Source organism: Octopus sinensis, linkage group LG4 (assembly GCF_006345805.1).
Source record: "Octopus sinensis linkage group LG4, ASM634580v1, whole genome shotgun sequence".
In the NCBI taxonomy this organism is placed as follows: Eukaryota; Metazoa; Mollusca; class Cephalopoda; order Octopoda; family Octopodidae; genus Octopus; species Octopus sinensis.
In genome coordinates, this window is record NC_043000.1 from 47,355,431 (window position 1) to 47,375,853 (window position 20,423).

Genomic DNA, 20,423 nt, shown 5'->3' on the forward strand with positions numbered 1-20,423 from the left:
AGGATGCCATCAACTTCAAACAGAGTCTGGATAGATTCCTTCAAAGAATACCAGACAAGCCACCCATAATTGGATACAACTCACCCAACAAGAACTCACTACTTGAACAAAACTGGATACAACTCACCCAACAAGAACTCACTACTTGAACAAAACTTGACTTAAACAGGATTAGAATAATCCTATCAGGTGGTGCTATTAAGTTAGACATGGCCTGGACCAATCTCTGGTCGAAACATATCTAAGTTTTATCTAAGTTTTATATATATATATATATATATGCTATACACGTTATGCTTCTAATAAACCGTGAGCCCTAAGAAAAACAGTATCCTCTTAGTTAAAGGTATCCGAACTAACATTTCATTTGTATTATAACAATAAGCAGAACATCCATGGATTAGATCTATCAATATATTTATATGCGTGAAGCAATTTAAGCAAGGGCTTTTACGACGAGTGTGTGATAAGCACACTTCACATAACCAGGAAAGTTCCAGTCCTGTACTCGCATTAAACACGGATTAAAAGTTTTTATAAATCGAACACAAAAACATGCTTTAATCAAAAAGCGTAGCTCTTACTATGAAAAAGATATACATTTAACAGATGCAACAACAATGTAAAATTTGTTTCATAATCAAAGAAATCGAAAACATCAATGCTTATTAGTATTATCGGAAGCACTCCGTCGGTAACGACGATGAGGGTTCCGCTTGATCCGATCAACGGAACAGCCTGCTCGTGAAATTAACGTGTAAGTGGCTGAGCACTCCACAGACACGTGTACCCTTAACGTAGTTCTCGGGGATATTCAGCGTGACACAGAGAGTGACAAGGCCGGCCCTTTGAAATACAGGTACATCAGAAACAGGAAGTAAGAGTGAGAGAAAGTTGTGGTGAAAGAGTACAGCAGGGATCACCACCATCCCTGCCGGAGCCTCGTGGAGCTTTAGGTGTTTTCGCTCAATAAACACTCACAACGCCCGGTCTGGGAATCGAAACCGCGATCCTATGACCGCGAGTCAGCTGCCCTAACCACTGGGCAATTGCGCCTCCACATTAGTATTATACCTTATACTAAAAGAAACCAGCAAATTTTAAAGTAGGAAATATGATTTACACATACAATAGAATAGATAAACACGATCTACATTCTCTTTTCCGCTTTTAGTTGTTTTCGTGATAGAACTGCGGCTATACTAAGCCACTAACTACTCTGTCGGATTAGTAGAACCAATAGATCACAGTTTTTTTTCGTTTTCTTTTTTAATTCCGGATACTTATTCCACCAATTTTTATTTTTTTTACTGAAACGCTAAGTCACAGGAGTGTAAATAAAAAGGTACGGTTGACAAGTGTTTGGGGTAAAAACATAAAAGTACACTCACGCACGCTCACATACGTGCATATACACGATAGATGTACACACACACACACACACACGCATACACACACAAATATGTAGACAACGGACTTCCACAGAGCTTCCATCTATCAATTTAATTCACAAGGCATTGCCCGGGTTTTTCGCGAAATGGGACTGAATTTGAAACGACATGTTGTGAAGCGAATTTCTTAGCTATGTAGTAATTATTTGTGAACAAAGCGCTTTGTTTTCGGCAAATATTCAATCCGGAATCATCGATGATCTGATACACTCGCATTGAGTAATTTCTCTTTTAGTTATTAAACACTAGCCTGTACCTACATCCAACCCGACTGCTTGCGGTTGGGATGCTGTTTGTTGTATTCAGACGGGTTCGGTTTTAACCTTGCTACAATCATCGAAGTATTGCAATAAACTTCTAGTTTCATTTTCAGGAATATGCGAAAAGCAATGAAAAAGATTCCCCAGTTTCATTGTATAGGCTACCATTACTACTACAACTACAAGTGTTACTGCAGTTGCTGCTACCGTTGCCTTCACCACTGCTGCTACTACTGTTTCAAACGATGATGATAACTATAATAATCGTATTGTATATTAATACAAGGTCTCAAAGTTTATAAAACTGATCTTGTATTATATAAATTTGCCATACTACTTAACTGCATCGCCCCATCAAAAGCACAAATAGACATTGACATATAATCTGCATGACTACACAATGCACTTCCTTAACTGCAATAATATAGCCCTGACTAAACATTTCCTGAAAACAATTGTAAGTTTATATTATTGTAATGATCAAATACTCAACAAAATTTTAATGAGATTTAAAAGGATCTGAGTTTAAAATGAACTAGAAGGTCTTTCAGTGCGTTGCCCATAACCAGATTCAAGAAGCACTAAGCATGAGTGAGAAGGTGTTAACGGCAAGCTAGTACATCAAACATAATTTGAATATATTGCAAACAAGTCTGAGGGTATTATGAAAACCTAATCTATCTTTATGAGGACAATATTCGAAGACTTTCACTATATTACTCTCTCTCTCTCTTTCTCTTTCTTTCTTTCTTTCTTTCTGACTGTACCTCTCCCTATCTGTCTCTTCATTTATTTTCTGTATGGCATTAATATGATTAACCAGCATCCAAAACAAGAGTGGATACAAATATCATGAGAGGTCATTCAACCAACTTTTGAATATATCAAGTCGTACGTTGCCGATGCCGAATGATTGAAATCAATGTTACATACATTTCACTCATTCAGAAACTGGAATTAAATTTAGTTTAGAAAACTTGTACTAAGGCAACTTTGAAAAGTGGAAAATTAATAAAGACCACTAATATTATGTTAGACAAAGATAAGACAGAGATAAGTAAATTAGACCAAACACAGACTTACAGTCACTTAGAAATTAATGAACCAAACGAAGTTCAACACACGCGAATGATAAGGTTAAGAAGGATTATAATGGCATCATTATATTAATACGTAAAACAGAGTGATAAGGAAAATATAAGATACTATGTACCAATACTCTAGCCTTTCTAGTAATCAATCGTAGTTGTGATAGTCTCAGCAGAAGGCTAAACTAATTAAAAAGGCTAGGCAGAAATAAAAAAAACACACAATAATGACAATAATAATAATAATAATAATAATAATAATAATAATAATAATAATAATAATAATAATAATAATAATAATAAATAATAATAATAATAAAATAATAATAATAATAATAATAATAATAATAATAATAATAATAATAATAATAATAATAATAATAATAAGGAGAAGAAGAAGAAGAAGAAGAAGAAGAAGAAGAAGAAGAAGAAGAAACAATAATAATAATGATAATAACAATAATAATAATAATAATAACAATAATAATGATAATAATGTATTTTGACTACACTACATAAATCTGACTCAGAACAATTATATTTATAACAAGTAAAAGGTGATAGTAATGTTTGGCAACAAGAAAATTATAAAACTTTTAATGTGGGACGATTGTATTTTCTGCTAAAAATAAATAGAAACTAATACAAAAATCTATAAAATATAAAAGATGCGAATAAATTTTTTCTCTCTTTGAGGATGCCAGCAAATATTAAATCGTGTGATTACACCTGTGAAGTGGAGCGGGGATAAACAATGATAAAATCTTAAATAAAACAAAAAAGAAAAACAAATTGAAAAATGGATTACATGATTTTCATAATAATATTTTGAAGAGAAAAGTTTCATGAATGGTTAATACGTAACAAGACAAAGCAAAGAAGAAACAGATTAAAAAGAAACCTCTGCACTAGTTTCAAAACTGAGACCGAATACGTAAGATCAAAGCCTTGACACCAAAGCTTACTAGATAGATGTAATGAATCAGAATACACAAAATAACGGCATAATATGTGAAAGCTGTTTGTTTAAGGCTGCATAGTCCCACACAACATCGAATATGCAGTGTGCGGTACAAAAGCAACTTTTCATATTGAAATTTAAATAACTTTTTAATAATAGATAAAACTATTTTCTCTTTAGACATATTTATTTTGGATCTCGGAAATTATTTTGGAGTAATTTTGAAACATAACATCTCGTGAATGTCTTCCAATCTAAGCTTCGCAAAGTTAAAATGCTTCTAGGTCATGTTTCATGATAGCTCACAATATCTGAGGGGATATTAATGCGACGGGTTGGCAGAATGGTTAGCAGGCCAGGCAAAATGCTTAGCAGCATTTCGTTCGTCTTCACGTTCTCAGTTCAAATTCCACTTAGGTTGACTTTGCCTTTCAACATTTGGAGGTCGATAATAATAAGTAGCAGTTCAAAACAGAAGGCGATGAAATCAATCTACTCACAGCCCCAAATTGCTGGCCTTGTACCGTAATTTGAACCCAATGTGTCTCTTATTCGTTAATTTCTTAAGTTCATGAAGAACCTGGTTTCAAAATAATTATATCAACAGGAAAAATGTCATTACATTTTTGTTAAAATGTTACATAAGCTTTAAAAGGAAAACGGTTTTTTACCTACCCTCTATGTGCACCCATAACAAAGCTAAGTTTTCATACACTGAACATTATACCAGCATTATGAAATAGCAGGAATAAAGATGATACGAATACACATTACTAAAGGTTTCAGAAAATGACAAAGTGACCGCACTCTGCAAAATGCTAATTCATAGAAACTGGGAGATTAATGTAAATCGGTATGTTATTATTTGTCCAGATAATCTTGTCAAATACAAACAGAAAAGAGAAATGTTTCGTAATTGATTTAGAAATGCCAACAAACGACAATAGATCTCAAAAGAAAATAGAGAAGCTATCGAAACATGAATATTCAGAAATAAGCATAACCAAAATGTATGGACTGAAACAGAAACAAACCTCATAATTACAGATTGCTTAGAATTTATAAAAATGATTTGGACAATACATAACCAAAAGCTCGGGGCTTATATATACATACACAACATACATAAATAACATGACAAGGGACTGCACACATATTACAAAGGAATACATTCAATGCAATGTATAGTTAAACAGAAAAGCAAAATACAACTGCTCGTATTCAGTACAGAAAAGGCAACTTTCAGATGTGCTGTGAAAGTGCAAAATAAGTACTTGTACTGGACAATTTGATAATTCCCAGATTGTCACGATATCTATCCAGGTGTTATGCTTTAAGCAAGGTTAACTCAGGAACAAAATCGAAAAAATATACACGAAATCATAAGGGACTTGAAAACAGCTTGCTGTTGCAAAGTAAGTCAGTCGAAAACTCCGCATGCCGGATGCCAGAAGGTTTCAGAGATCATCAGGATAAAATGTGCATTATTTCGGGGCCTTCCATCGATGGATTTACAGCGCATTGATCTGAGGACCCCACCTGCTGTTTCGACGGACTAGTATTCAACCTCAAGTTCATTTCGGGATCATCCCCTCTCCAATCAGTGTTCATCATTCCTTTTCAGCCATATCCAATGACTCACCCTCTCAACTGTCGCTTGGATTTCCCCCAACATGGTGCTTGCATGCCGATGTTGGGCACTAATTGATAGCTGCCACTGTCTCCGTCGGACCCAAAAAACCCTGCATCCTACTTGTACCGGAAAGTGTGCTACATCTACACAGTCTTCCAGTAACATCTGATAATGCTGGTCTTTCCTAATCTGGGCTGCATTCACATTGCCTTCGGCAAACTGAGCTATCTTACATTCCTCACTCCATATTGTCATATCCAGCTTCTTCCTCATTGTTATTTGAAAGAGGCGTTCACACCCTACAAGATCTGCTTCCACCTCCCATTTTCCATCCTTGTCAATCACAATTTCCTTCTGTTTGGAAACAGTTTGGTATTTTTCTGATGATTTCCTTTATTTTCTGATCCGCGATTGTTATATTTTCTTGGTCGCTCCATTTTCTATTTCTCTTTTTAATTCCCATAATCAGCTTGTATATTATGTGGCACTTACTTTCTCCAGATATTTTACTTTTCCAGATATTTGTACTCCTTCATCGTCTGGCATATCATTTCTCCGACGCTCTTCTTGATTGTTCAGTTGTTTAAAGAATTTTCTTTTGCTGTTCTAGAAAAGTCTATTCTGCCGATGCTGATTTGTTCTCTATTGGTATTTTTTTTTCTTTACCCGACACTGCTTTGATTTTTGTTGTAGTTCTTCCTTAACAATTTGCAGTCCTTTGCATTATATGTTGTGTTTCCTTTGCAATTCGTTTCTGTAACTTTCCTTCAGCCCCTTCTTTTCTAAGATTACATTTATCTGACCAATATCTCACTTTACCCGTTTAATTTGGGTCTCAAATATTCATTCCCACCATGTGTACTTTTTCTTTGTTTTTCTTTGACTTTTAGCTCCAAGAGATTTCACAGTAACAGAGGCTGAGCAGTACATAAGGCTGTTTAAATCTGTAAAATTTTTTCCATGTAGATTTTCGTTAAGAGTTCGTCCATCTTTTTCCCTACTTTATAGTTTTCCTCTTTCAATTCCTCTCGGAAATGGTTGTTTATTTCCTTTGCTATTTCGTGCCTCATTCAAGTGTAGAAGTAAATTTCTTACTTTCCTAGTAGTAGTTTTTCCCTCTGCACAGTAAAACTGACCTTAATCCGGGCATCTGTTTCTTTTGTGGTGATATATTGACCCCTCTACTAATCCCTGTTTTTGTTCTGCTTTTTGCTTTTCGTGTCCAGCATAGTCACGATCACATTCTTTCTCTATTGTAGCGATTTCCTCCAATTCTGTTGGGATAGACACTACCTATTCACGATTAATCATTTTTGGTCTAAAAGTATTTTCTTTGTGAGAAAAGTCTTTTCTCGTGTTTTATTTAGTTCATATTTTATGCCAAAAAAGCGAAGTTAAAAACCAGAGAAAAGAACAAAAGTTATCTGACTGGTAGAAGACGTTGCATGGTAGATTCCCAAAGATAGTTGCAACAAATAGTAATAGTGAGACATGGATATGGTTGCAGAAAGTAAGGCTGTAAAGCGAAACAGAAAGCTTGTTAGTTGCAGCATAAGATCAAGCATTAAGGACCAATTGGATAAAATTCAGGATAGACAAAACCAAGTAGGTTTCGAGTGTGGGTTATGCAAATCAAAAGATGAAAGTGTTACTCATATAGTAAGTGAATGTAGCATGCTGGCACAGAAAGAACACAAGAGAAGACATGACAACCTAAAGAGAGTAATCGACTAGGAAATATATAGAAACCTAGGATTTGACCATCCTGATAAATAGTATGAACACGAATCTAGTACAGTACTAGAAAGTAAAAAATATAAGATGTCGTGGGACTTTGACATTGAAACTGACAAAGTAATAGAGACTAGAAGGTCTGGTCTAGTACTAGTAGATAATGAGAATAGAAAGTGCCAGATAATTTAATTTACAGTCCCAAAAGATGAAAAATCAGGATGAGAGGTATAGAAAAAATAGCAAAGTAGCAGGACCTAGCCATTGAATTACAGAGACTATGGAAAGTGTGGGTATAATATATCCCAGTAGTTATAGGTGCATTAAGAACTATCCCTTAAGATTTGAACACATGGATAGAGGAAATAAGCACAAAACCCTGTTTAGTACAGCTCCAGAAAATTGCTATTAGGAACAGATAGAATACTTAGGAGGGTTCTTGACATCTAAGGTTACTTGTTGCAGCCAGATGTTAGGAATTTTTATTTTCCAACAGTCAATTCTGTATAATAATAATAATAATGACGATAATTATAATAATAATAATAAAATAATAATAATAATAATAATAATAATATAATAATAATAACCATTTGTATTAATTTTGGCAACAGGTCAACAATTTTGAGGACTTAGTGTACAAAAATATTGCGTCAACGCCAGTATTTGATTGGTACTTTATTTTATCAAACCCAAAAGGATCGAAAGCAAAGACGACCATGATGGGAGTTGAACAGAGAACATATAAAGTTATCTTCAAACAGCTTAACTAACTCATAATTAGCAAAATGTTCATTTCATTCGTTGAAATTACAAATATGTGAACTATTTCTATGCATTAAGAAAATGAATTTATATTGAAATCTATATATTTCGAAAACAACAAAAACAAAAAAATTCGTATAGAATTTAGATTTTTAAGATTATATTTTCTAAATAATGAAAATAAAAAAAATTTTTTTAGAAGTAATAAATGTTAGTCACAATAATTCACTTGTAAAATAGATCAATATTTTTTCCATTTACAGTTTTAACTTTTAACCTTGTAGTAAATATACGGATTATAGTATTAAGTCTATATGGTAGCATTCAAGAATTGGCTTGTTGGCCTGTTTTTGTTTGTTTCATTCAAGATTTCTACCTCAGTATAATAGACTATTAATTCGATGTTGCTTTCATTCCATCTTCCCTTATATTTATTTTTATTTATTGTTTATATTCACATCATTCAAACTTTCTTTTTTACTATAGACTTTTTTTAATCAACGCCTATATTCTCTTTTAATAATATCGTATACTTTGTAAACACTCACTCAAGCACAGACAAAAAAATACACACAAAGGCTGAGAAACTAAAGTTTATGCTTATGCATGTAAATATATATCTATATGTGTAAAATATATGTATATTTACAAATATATATTTGTATGCATGTGCGTATATATATATGTATATATAAATACACACACACACTCATACACACACATATATATATTCATATATATTATGCATACGTACTTGTATGTGTATAAAATGTGCGCATATATATATATATATATATATATACATATATATATATATATATATATATATATATATATATATATACATATATGTGCACATATATATACATATATATATGTGTATATATGTATTATATAAATATTCACACATGCACATACATATACACACATCGACCTGAATAGATATGTACATACACATTAGATGAAATATGCGTTCGGTATGTAAGTAAGCAGGTAGGGCACAAGCTCATAGGCTGCTTGTTTGATTTTTAAACAGCAACTATTATATAACAAATAATATATAAATGATTTACAAAAAAAAAACATTGTGCATGTAGAAATGTATTGTCTGTTTCTACAAGTAGTTTATCACTCGACACAATGGACATAAATGTTTGTCTCAGTAGGTTTCCTCTGACAGCTATCATTGAAATATATTGATTTTGTACGACAAAGGTAGCATGTTCAATCATTGAGTATGATGAGTTTTTTTTTGGTGTTTTTCCTTTCTGATTTTTGCATGAATGGGATGGTGACTATGGGAGAATTATATGCATTCATGGAAAGTGTGTAGTTTTTTTTCTCTTTTCTATGTAAAGTTTATTTTAATTTTCTTTCTCATCCTTTGATTTAAGCGACTAGTCCTAAAGTATTGAAGTAAGGAAAACCGGGAATTCTATTTGGTCGCTCGATTTGTTAGTATTAACAGTTGAATGTCCCTCAATACATACACTAACGTCTTTAAAATATGTGAAGGACACCCTGATTATCTAGTGCTAGCTATAGTATTTCTGAAAACAAGACAAGATAGTCACATATGTAAAATCATAGACCCAATTTTACGCAGTTCATAACAGAATAGAGGAGAATCTAAGTAGTTTGTTGGTCCAATTCACGCCACTCCAGTAACAAGCGAAGGAAGGCTTTTCACTCAACTGGTGTGAAAGGTAAAGGAATTATCTCTCTTAAAGAACGATCTAATTCTGTTCAGTTATTTTGTAAATAGATCATGTAAGCCACATATACTTATATAAACATGTCATACAAATATTATATCCATTTAGAATAGGTGATGAGATTTTTAAAGTGGGGCCAATATTTTACAGAGCCAGTTAATATCTGAAATGTGAACTACATTTCACAACTAACATGAGTGTATTTTCGATTAAAATTGTGTCCACATTTCAACTGGCCTAGGACTGTTATCAGTTTTGCACGACCAAGATCAAAAGCTACTTGCTCACAGAGGCTGAGATGGAGTTAAACAATAACATCTACTACTACTACTACTACTACTACTACTACTACTACCGCCACCACCACCACCACCACCACCACCACCACCACCACCACTACCACTACCACTACCACCACCACCACTACTACTACTACTGCTACTGCTGCTGTTGCTTCTTCTTATTCTAGATGGGTATCTCAAAGATTATCTCAGCGTAATGTGCTCTATGTGATTGCTCGACATGTTAGAAATGATAGCCAAATGTCTCTCAAATCACACACCTTAACTAACGATTTATTCAACAATATACTCAGTGGGAACAACTTAAATTGTATATCTTCTCAGTAAGAGCAAAGTACAGGACAGGTTTCAATGAAATTACATCGTCGACACCTTATTTCCCACCAGGGAAGAAGACCAACTAAATAATAATTTCGAACATAGATACACGACTTGGCTGAGGTAATAGTCGATTACATCGACCCCAGTATTTCACGTGTACTTTATTTTATCGACAGTGGAATAACAGAAGCCAAAGATGACCTCGGCTAAACTTGTTTATGTTTATAATACATAGAAATAGACGGGATAACGCAAGACACTAACTATTACTCATATTATTCTAGTAATCCACCGCTCTAAGAGGATTAAATAAATGCTCCAAACATGGGAGTAGTGCTAGACACATAGACGAAGGTTTTAATTAGTTAAATCAGTCTAACTTCTTCAAAATTGTAGTCGTATTTATTCATTTTATCGCTTCTGGAGACTAAAAATGTGAACATGTCTTTGGTGGGATTTGAATCGTAACGTAGAGTAGCGAATACTGTAAGTTATTCAGCCCGATGCTCTAAGAATTCTGCCAATTCACATACTAACAAAGAAAAATGTGTATGACTTGAGAAAGATTTCACTGCTATTTCTAGCAAATCATTGACGTTGTGGAGCCTTCTTTCTGTTTGTTGATGTTGCCGCTGAAGCTGCTGCTGTTGTTGTATACGCAATCAATCACCTTTGAAATCCTTTTGGATGGTGCGAATAATTAATTCTTCATTTTTCATACTTCTTTTACTTTTTGCTTGTTATTTTCATCATTGTTTTCACATTGTATGCTCTACCACCACATAAGTGATTCGTTTATTGTATTTGATCACATATCAATTTAGATTTTGGCAGTATTTTCTCTTTCCTGGAGTTCATTTTTTTACATTTTTTTATCTTTATAACTCTTATTATATTCACGGAGTTGTGTCATATTACTTACTATTAATAAAATGAAATATTGCACCGGAATAGCCTTGAATATATTTATATCGAACTTGGCAACATTCATTGAAATCTTTGTTTAACACTTCCTGCATATGATGAACTTTCCGCATTATTTTTCGGTTTAAAAAATGTACAAGAAAAAAAATATAATCTATTTTAAGTCTTCTAAATTTCTTAGGAGAACATTGAATAGATTCATTTAATTTCTGTGACATATACTTAGAGCTTTCTGACTTATTCGAAAATTGATATCAGATCATATGATGAAACTAAGACAATTACATCAAGATAAATACATTATAACAATTAAACAGCACACACACGCACACTCACGCACTCGCGCACGCACACATATGCTCACATGCTTACACGTACACATACACACAGAAATACACAAGTATTTGATTCAGTTATTATTTATAATAATGCTACACGTTATTATGTATTTAAGACTGTTTTCGCATATTAATGATCTGGTCTACTTATGGCCAATTCCTCAGTAATATAGGAGTATATAAGTGCGTAGGATTATAGGCCTATATACGTGTGTGTTTATGTGTGTGTATGTGTTTGTGCATGTATGTATAAATATATATTATGCGTAATATATATATAACTCTCTCTCTTTATATATACATATATCCATACACACGTATGCATATATATATCTATATACACATATACATACATATATGTATATATATATGTAGATATATATCCATGTACACACATACAAACAAATATATGAATATATATATATATATATACATATACATACATATAAATAAGTATATATATATGTGTGTGTGTGTGTGCGCGCGCGCGTGTGTGTGTGTGTGTGCGTGTGTGTGTTGAATTAGGTACTTAAGTTGAGGCACCAAGTCACTCTGGTATTATCCACACAGCTCGAAGTAAGGTGAATAAAAAGCAAATAAGAAACAAGGATGTCAAGGTATCAATGCAATACGGCCGTTTCAGGCGGCTCCATTTAATCAAATAATGCAGGCATTATATCAATTTGAAATACACTGCTATTTTCGGTTGCAAAAATATTGATTTTCAACAGATAGGATATTTTATCATAATTTTAGCAAATATTTCGCCAGAGAAAGAATTCCATACTGCTACTATTGTAGCATAATAAACTTAGAGAGAAACAGCAGCAATTTTGAAGTGGCTGAAGTTCATCACAGTGGGGTCATGAGGTGGTAATTTAGCTAGAAATTTTATCTATCCCCTTATCATCATTGAAAGATCTAATGCAGCTAATATACTGCGATTATTAAGATTTAAAACCACTAAGAGTTGATAGCTGCTGGTCATAAATTAAATATTGTCAGATGTTTTTGGGCATTTACCAATATTTAAATGACTTCTTCTGAGATTTGTTTCTTTATGTGGTCAAGGGAATTTATAGCCATAGAGAATTAAGGTTTGGAAGAATATCTAACAATATTTAATTCATGACCAGCAGCTAGAACTTTTCTCGCTGGATTGTGTGTTCGTTTCTCTTTTTGCCATCTGTGATTTTATTTTTGATCTTCCATATAAATGAAGATATTTCCTCCGTCTGGCTGCTTTTCTTTCTATAAAACGGGAAGTTACATAGCGGAACATTTATTTTAACGAGTTGTATCTATTTATTACCTGATGAGATACATCTGTACCGCCGGATACTCCTGAACCAGTTGTTGAGTGTTTCACCCATGAGGAATCGTTGCTAGATGTGTCGAAAATGTTGTGATTAATAATAAATTCTCGTATATTCCATCTTACATGTTTGATTTGCCATATATATATATATAAGGAGATTAAAGGCTGTTTACTCAATCACCACTCCTGTAAAACCGGCTAACACAGTGCAGAGAAATCGATAGTTTTCCTTAAAGCAAACTATTCGATACAAAATAAAATTTATTTTTCAGGGTGTATAATACAGTAATTTCAGGAATGTATGTGACACCTTTATTGATTCTTTTCACTTTTGTCTGAGAAAATGACATGGAATGGATCAAATGTGATATGTATAGTGCAATATCAGTTAATAGTCTAAGGCGGCAAGCTGGCAGAATCCTTAGCACGCCGGGCGAAATGCTTAGCGGTATTTCGTCTGTCTTTACGTTCTGAGTTCAAATTCCGACGTGGTTAACTTTGCCTTTCATCCTTTAAGGGTCGATAAATTAAGTACTAGTTGCGTACTGGGGTCTACCTAATTGACTGGCCCCCTCCCCCAAAATTTTGAGCCTTGTGCCTTGAGTAGAAAACAACCGTTAGCAAGTCGGTCAAAGAGCTTAGCGGCATTTCATGTCTTTAATAGTTCTGGGTACAAATTCGTTGGAAGTAGACTACTTTTAATCCTTTCGAGGAATTGCGTCATGATGTTTTTTCTCATAGACGATACCCAGCTGCCCCTACTATACTGTGTAGTCGAGAAAATCAAAAGCGAACAATGCGCATTCGCGAAATTATAAATATAACATGATGGTACTTTACCCATCGCACCCTGTATATATGGGGTAAAGGGTAAAGATCCTCTTGGGTCATGAATAACTATGGGATTGCACCTAGAAAGTTTCCTTCCGAGGTTCAAGTCCGGGCAAGGTTGTTTCTGGAAGATCAGCAGTCGTCCATACAGTCTCCCCTCTCTATGCCACTGATATTATCCTAGGGAAAGGCAAAGGCTGATACAAATTGACACCAGTGATGTCGCAACTCATTTCTACAACTGAGTGAACTGGAGCAACGTGAAATAAAATGTCTTGCTCAAGTACACACAGCTGGGTTCGGAAATCGAACTCACTACCTCATGGTTGTGAGCCCGACAATTGAACCACTGAGGCATGCGTCTTCTAATTAAAGAATTGTGAAGCATGACTGTCAGCACTACTACATGAACCTGAAGATTGCAGAATTTAATGCATGAAAGTACTAGTTCAATCAGAATGAACATCTAACATTCTATTATTTTATTTTATTTTATTTTATTATATTATATTATCTTATATCATTATAAGATTGTAAATAAAACGTGAAAATCAGACAAGGTCAGAATTCCTTTTATTAATATATTCTTCTATACACAATCACACACACCCGTATATATATATATATATATATATGTATATATATATGAGATTATTAATACAGGTCGATATTTTGTACGAGTATATGGTATTTCAGAATTTAGTGGTTAGGACTCCTTCTGCAGGAAACTGACGGAGAAAAGGTGTTGGTAGCTGATTTGTTAGCTCTGTAGTGTTGTTTTGGGTTGCTATATTATCCAGTCAGCTACACGCGATTCGGATCTATTATTAATCCGAAAGGTTTACTTTGTAATTAAAATCAGTTCTTTTATTCCGAAGTTCCCAATGTTGCTTTTTGTAGCTTCAATGGAAACTTCGATATCTTGGGCATTGCATTTCTGTAATTTTTGACGGAAGAAATAGATAATAGTACTAAGCATCGACTTGCATTATTAATGTGTGTAATTTCTATTTTTATGACTAAAACATATCTACTGCATTTAGAAAGCTTTTTAGAAATCGATTAGACTTCTTGAATGTGTAATGGCGACTTTTAAGGCATTTATCAACATTTGTTTTCTTGTTTCTTTTTATAACCTCACATAAAAATACTCAAAAAATATGTCGCAGAGCATTCTAAAAGATATATGACATTTTCTGTACCTTGATGTTTGTATGAAGACCTTCGTTTATCCTGAAACGTCTACTCTTTCGAAAATTCTTTGATTCTTTGGTCAGTACCAACTTCTTGTTTTTTTTTTTGTTTTTCTTTGTAATTTTTAATAGTTTCGTAAGTCATCTCAATAATATTTAATGAGGAAGTAATCTCAGTCACATAATTTAGTACATAATTTGGTACACTTACTCTTCGTTTACAAGCGTATTCTTTTGGTTGACCACGATAAATGAGAAACAATGCTATTGATAGACATTAAATTTAAGATGACTGCAATGAAATTAAAGTTAAGGGTGAAATCGTTGTTCATAGAGACGAAATTGAAGTTGATCACGTAATTGCGACACAAATGTAAGCATGACTCGGGATAACGAGATTGAATCCGACGATTAACAGATTGAGATTGTCGTTAATGAAACTGAGGTTGATAGTGTCGAATTTGAGCGGGAAATCTTGTATATCTGACGTAAAGTCAGTCAGAACATGTCAATACATAAGTATCTCTGCCACCAGAGAAAGTTATTGATGCATTCGTTCAATCAGTAGCAATAAGTTCACATTTTCACGACTAAAACATTCTTCAACATATCATATCTAACTTCTCCCCCAAGGCTGACCTTGGACTATACAATAACTTTAGGAAACAATACAGTAATTCGACCCGTTTGAAATAATAGCTAAATGCCCCTCAAATCTCACACTACCTTCTTTCATCTAAAATGTTATGGCAATCGTTTTTCTCTGTTGGCCAGAATCATTTAGTACTGACATGTCTTAACTGACCTTGCATAATAAATACTTTGAGCTTTTCTAACGGCACTGAGTAGTCTTTTTTCCGTTCATTATTCCTAAGGTATATATATATATATATATATATATATATATACATGTGTGTATATACATATATATGACTATATATATATTTATGTATTTATATACATGTATATCTATGTGTATATATATATATATAGAGAGAGAGGGGGAGCGAGAGAGAGGGAGAGAGAGATACAAGTACAGGTACATCACAAATACATACACATGTACGCATGCACATACATACCCACACTCAAACATGTATGCGCATGTATGTGCTAACGGTATTGAATATTCTTTCTTCCATTTATTGTCCCTGGCGTATATGAATGAGCACGTTGTGTGTCTGTCTGCGACAAGACCAACGCATTATAACCATTAAAGAAACAAATTGCAACATTCGGTTACTACTACTACTACTACTACTACTACTACTACTACTACTACTACTACTACTGCTACTACTACTACTACTACTAGTACTTCTTCTTCTGCTGCTGCTACTACTACTACTAATGCTATTATTATAATTATTATCATTATTATTATCATTATTAATATTAATATTATTATTATTATTATTATTATTATCATTCAGTAGTTTTATTTTTATAGCGTGCTTTCACTTCACTACCGAGCACAGCTCTGTGTGCCTTGGGTATGTGCTGTGATTTGTTGTGATGCTCTGATGGTTATTGTATGGAAAGTGTTCTGCGTAGGATGTGTGCAGTGCCTAGTAGTGCAATTTTCTGTATGTTATATGTGTTTGTAAGTCCTGGTGTTTTTGTTATGTATTTGTCTGAATATTTTTTATCATGCCTAATGCACCTACTATGATAGGAATTGTTTCTGTTTTTAGATTCCTCATTCTGGTTACCTCTATTTCCAGGTCTTTGTATTTTGAAAGTTTCTCCATTTCTTTTAGAAACACTTTGTCATCTGCCGGTATTGATACATCAATTAGAAAGCATTTTTTTCTTCATGATCTCTGACAACTATGTCTGGTCTGTTGGCCTTAATTTCTCTATCTGTGTGTATCGGCATATCCCAGAGTATGGTTGCTTTCTCGTTTTCTGTGACCTTTTCTGGTGTGTGCCTATACCATCTTTTTTTCTGTTGTTATTCCATAATGTTGGCATAGCTTCCAGTGTATGTAGGTTCCAACTCTGTCATATCTGTGAATATATTCCTTCTTAGCCATACTATTACTATTATTATTATTATTATTACTATTACTATTATTATTATTATTGAGTGAGAGAGCAGCACGTGCCATCAAAGTCACACTGAACTACAAATATACGAAGCCCAATATATCCATCATGACTACCCGTCTGATAAAAGTACACCAGACACATGTAACGCAACCATATGTGCACGACATGGTGATCTCATGTCAAGATCAACAGGGCATGACTTTGCATGTGGGTCCCCGTTAGATCTTTTTTTTTTTTTTAGTAGCCCACCTCACTCAAAATGTCCTTGAATAACGGTTACTTAAGGATGTTAAACGAAAAACTCATGGTTCCAGAGGCGAATTATCTAAATCCCAAAAGAAGTACTCTCGGCACATGGCTATGATGCTTCCCCCAATACTTCTCCTCGTGATCAGAGATGTACATATATAGTGAGCCACTAAAGGGCATGCTCAATTGGTTAAGATCAAACAACTGACATGTAATCTGTGGTATTGAACAGAATATTTGCTGTAGCTCATCTTTTACACAAAGACAAAACAGTGTACATGATAAAACTTCTAATCAGTTAAATGAGAAGCCATGAGGACCAGTGTCTATATAGTAAAGGTGCCTTATTTCATCGACTTGGGTAGAGGTAAGTTACTTAATTCCTCCCTTGAAATTGCTCCAGTTGTACCAAAATTTAAAATCAATAATATGGTGAACTGGCCGAATTGTTCGCACGCCGGACTAAACACTTTGCGTCATTTCGTCTGTTTTTTGCGTTCTGTATTCAAATTCCGCCGAGATCTATTTTGCTTTTCATCCTTCGGGGTCAATGAAATAAATACCAGTAAATGTAATCGATTTCACCCTCCTGTTAAAGACTGCTGGCTTTGCACCAAAATTTGAAACCATTATTATTAGTAGTAGTAAGGCGGCAAACTGGCAGAGTCATCAGCGAAGCTGGACGAAAAGCTTAGCGGTATTTCACCTGTCGCTATGTTCTGAGTTCCAATTCTGACATAGTCGACTTTGCTTTTCCTCCTTTCGGGATCGATTAAATAAGAACCAGTTGGACACTGGAGTCGATGTAATCGACTTACTCTCGCCCCTGAAATTGCAGGCCTTGTGTCAAAATTTAAGTTTATTATTATTATCATTATTATTATTATTATTGTTGTTGTTGTTGTTGTTGTGTTGTTGTTGTTGTCATTATTATTATTATTATTATTATTATTATTATTGTTGTTGTTGTTGTTGTTCTTTATATTAGCAGCAGCAGTAGTAGTAGTAGTAGTTGTAGTAGTACTAGTAGTAGTTTGTTAGGTGTCAACGTGTTTTCTCATATAACTACAACCTGATTTGACACGCTAATGGAATTTTTTATATCTTCCCATCGTTATGAATATACAAAAAGACGAGGTGAGAGAATTTTGACTGTTTTATTTTTTCCGTTTGATAGGTGTAGGAAAACTGTTTATAGTAAATTTGATTATTTGGCCTACTGTCTTCTGTGTTTCTCTGTTTATTGTTAACATGGTGTCTTGCTTAGTTGTGGTGAGAGGTAGAGGAGTCTCCCAGTATAGTGGTAGTATGCCCATTGAGCGCCAACACCACCACCGCCGCCGCCGCCGCACTCTAGGCAAATAACTTTGGCAAAACAAAGATGCTTTGAACGATAAAAGCAAGAGAAGCAGATAAAGAAACTAACAATAACATGAGCAGTTATAGCATGAAGATTGTCACTTTAGAATTAATATCACAAGCATTTGCGTCTGAACAAACAGCCGGCGACAATAACGACAGTAATAACCATATCAATATTAAGAGCGACATTGTGAAGGAGCGTGGCTTAGTGGTTAGGTGTGTTGCACTCACGATATCATGATCGTGGTTTCGATTCCAAGACCAGTTGCACGTCTTGTTCTTGAGCCCAAACATTTCATTTCACATTACTCAAGACTACTCAGAAGCGGCGAGCTGTCAGAAACGCTAGCACGCCGGGTGAAATGCGTAGCCGTATTTCGTCTGCAGTCACGTTCTGTGTTCAAATTCCGCCGAGGTCGACTTTGCCTTTCATCCTTTCGGGGTCGATTAAATAAGTACCAGTTACGCACTGAGGTCGGTATAATCGACTTAATCCGTTTGTCTGTCCTTGTTTGTACTCTCTGTGTTTAGCCTCTTGTGTGGAGTAAAGAAATAGGTATTTCGTCTTTCTTTACGTTCTAAGTTCAAATTCTGCCCAGGTCCACTTCACATTTTATCCTTTCAGCGTTAATAAGATAAGCACCACTTGATCACTGGTGTCGATGTTGAGTACATGTTGAGTACAGGGATCGATTTACCCCCTCTCCGTAATTTGCTGCCTTGTGATGAAATTTGAAATCAATATTAAGAGTAGCAACAACAACAATAAAAGTAATATGAAAACAATAATGAGGATGAACCTTAAACAACAAATTCTTATTTCACCGAATTCGTCAGTGACTTCTAGATTTTGGACTTTTCTTTCCAATCGTAAGGGTAAAATGTTTGCCTACTTACGTCACCAAACACTGAGATATTTCACTTCAGGAATTCGTAAATTAAAGAAAAGGGACAATGGGAACGGGAACGTATTTTGAAAATGTCCTAGCTGATGTGTGTCTGAAAGTCTGCGAAGGTGGACGTGACTAGTCATATGAGTTCATAGAACTAGTTCTAAAGACAGTGAAAGAAGTGAAGTAGCTATTATATGCTATTCAGTGACCCACAGGCGCATGTAACAATTTAAGGGACTCCGTAATACGATGGTCATGGTTAGGAACATGTTCTGTGGGATATACCAATAGCTAGTCATTTGCTTTTCGAAATTCTATGGCTAGATAATAATTGCCCCAGTAGACGGCTGGAGAGTTTGGTTGGAGGTTAATTTGGACCTCAAAATATTACCTCACCACATAGACAGCAGTGTCATTTCGATGCGTACTTCGTTTAGGGTCCACCCCATAATTTAAACAGAAGAAAGTCTAAATGTTATATATCCAGTAGCATAAACCCTTTCGTGCTTTATGTCCAAATTGAGTAAAAGAAAAGAAGCAGCTTGTAGAGAGGATGGACAAAGCAAACTCTGATACTAATAGCATTATCAGTACCGGTCACAAACATTATCAACACAAAGTATTATATGAATCCACTCTATCTTCGCCAACAGAGAACGTCGAAGTGAGGTATAAAGAAAACGAAGGCTTCACTCCAGTTGTAGCAGAAAATTTGCCAAAGAATCCAGATAGTAAGTTCAAGCTGTCTTATTGGAAAGATGAAAAGAAAATAGGTAACATGGGTTGAAGGAAATTGTGAACCATTTCGGAAAAATAAAAATACGAAGAAAAGCGAAAAGAATGAGCTTAGAATAACGACAAACTGAATATAGAAATTTAAGCACTGGGTCAATATAATCAGCTAACCACCTCACCACTAAATTTCAATCCTAGTGTCACAATTAGATACAAAGGCGTCAAGTAGAAAGAATAGTCACATAGTTGGTAAAACTGCTGTGTGGTATTTGTGTCAACTCTTCGCATTCTGAGTATAAAT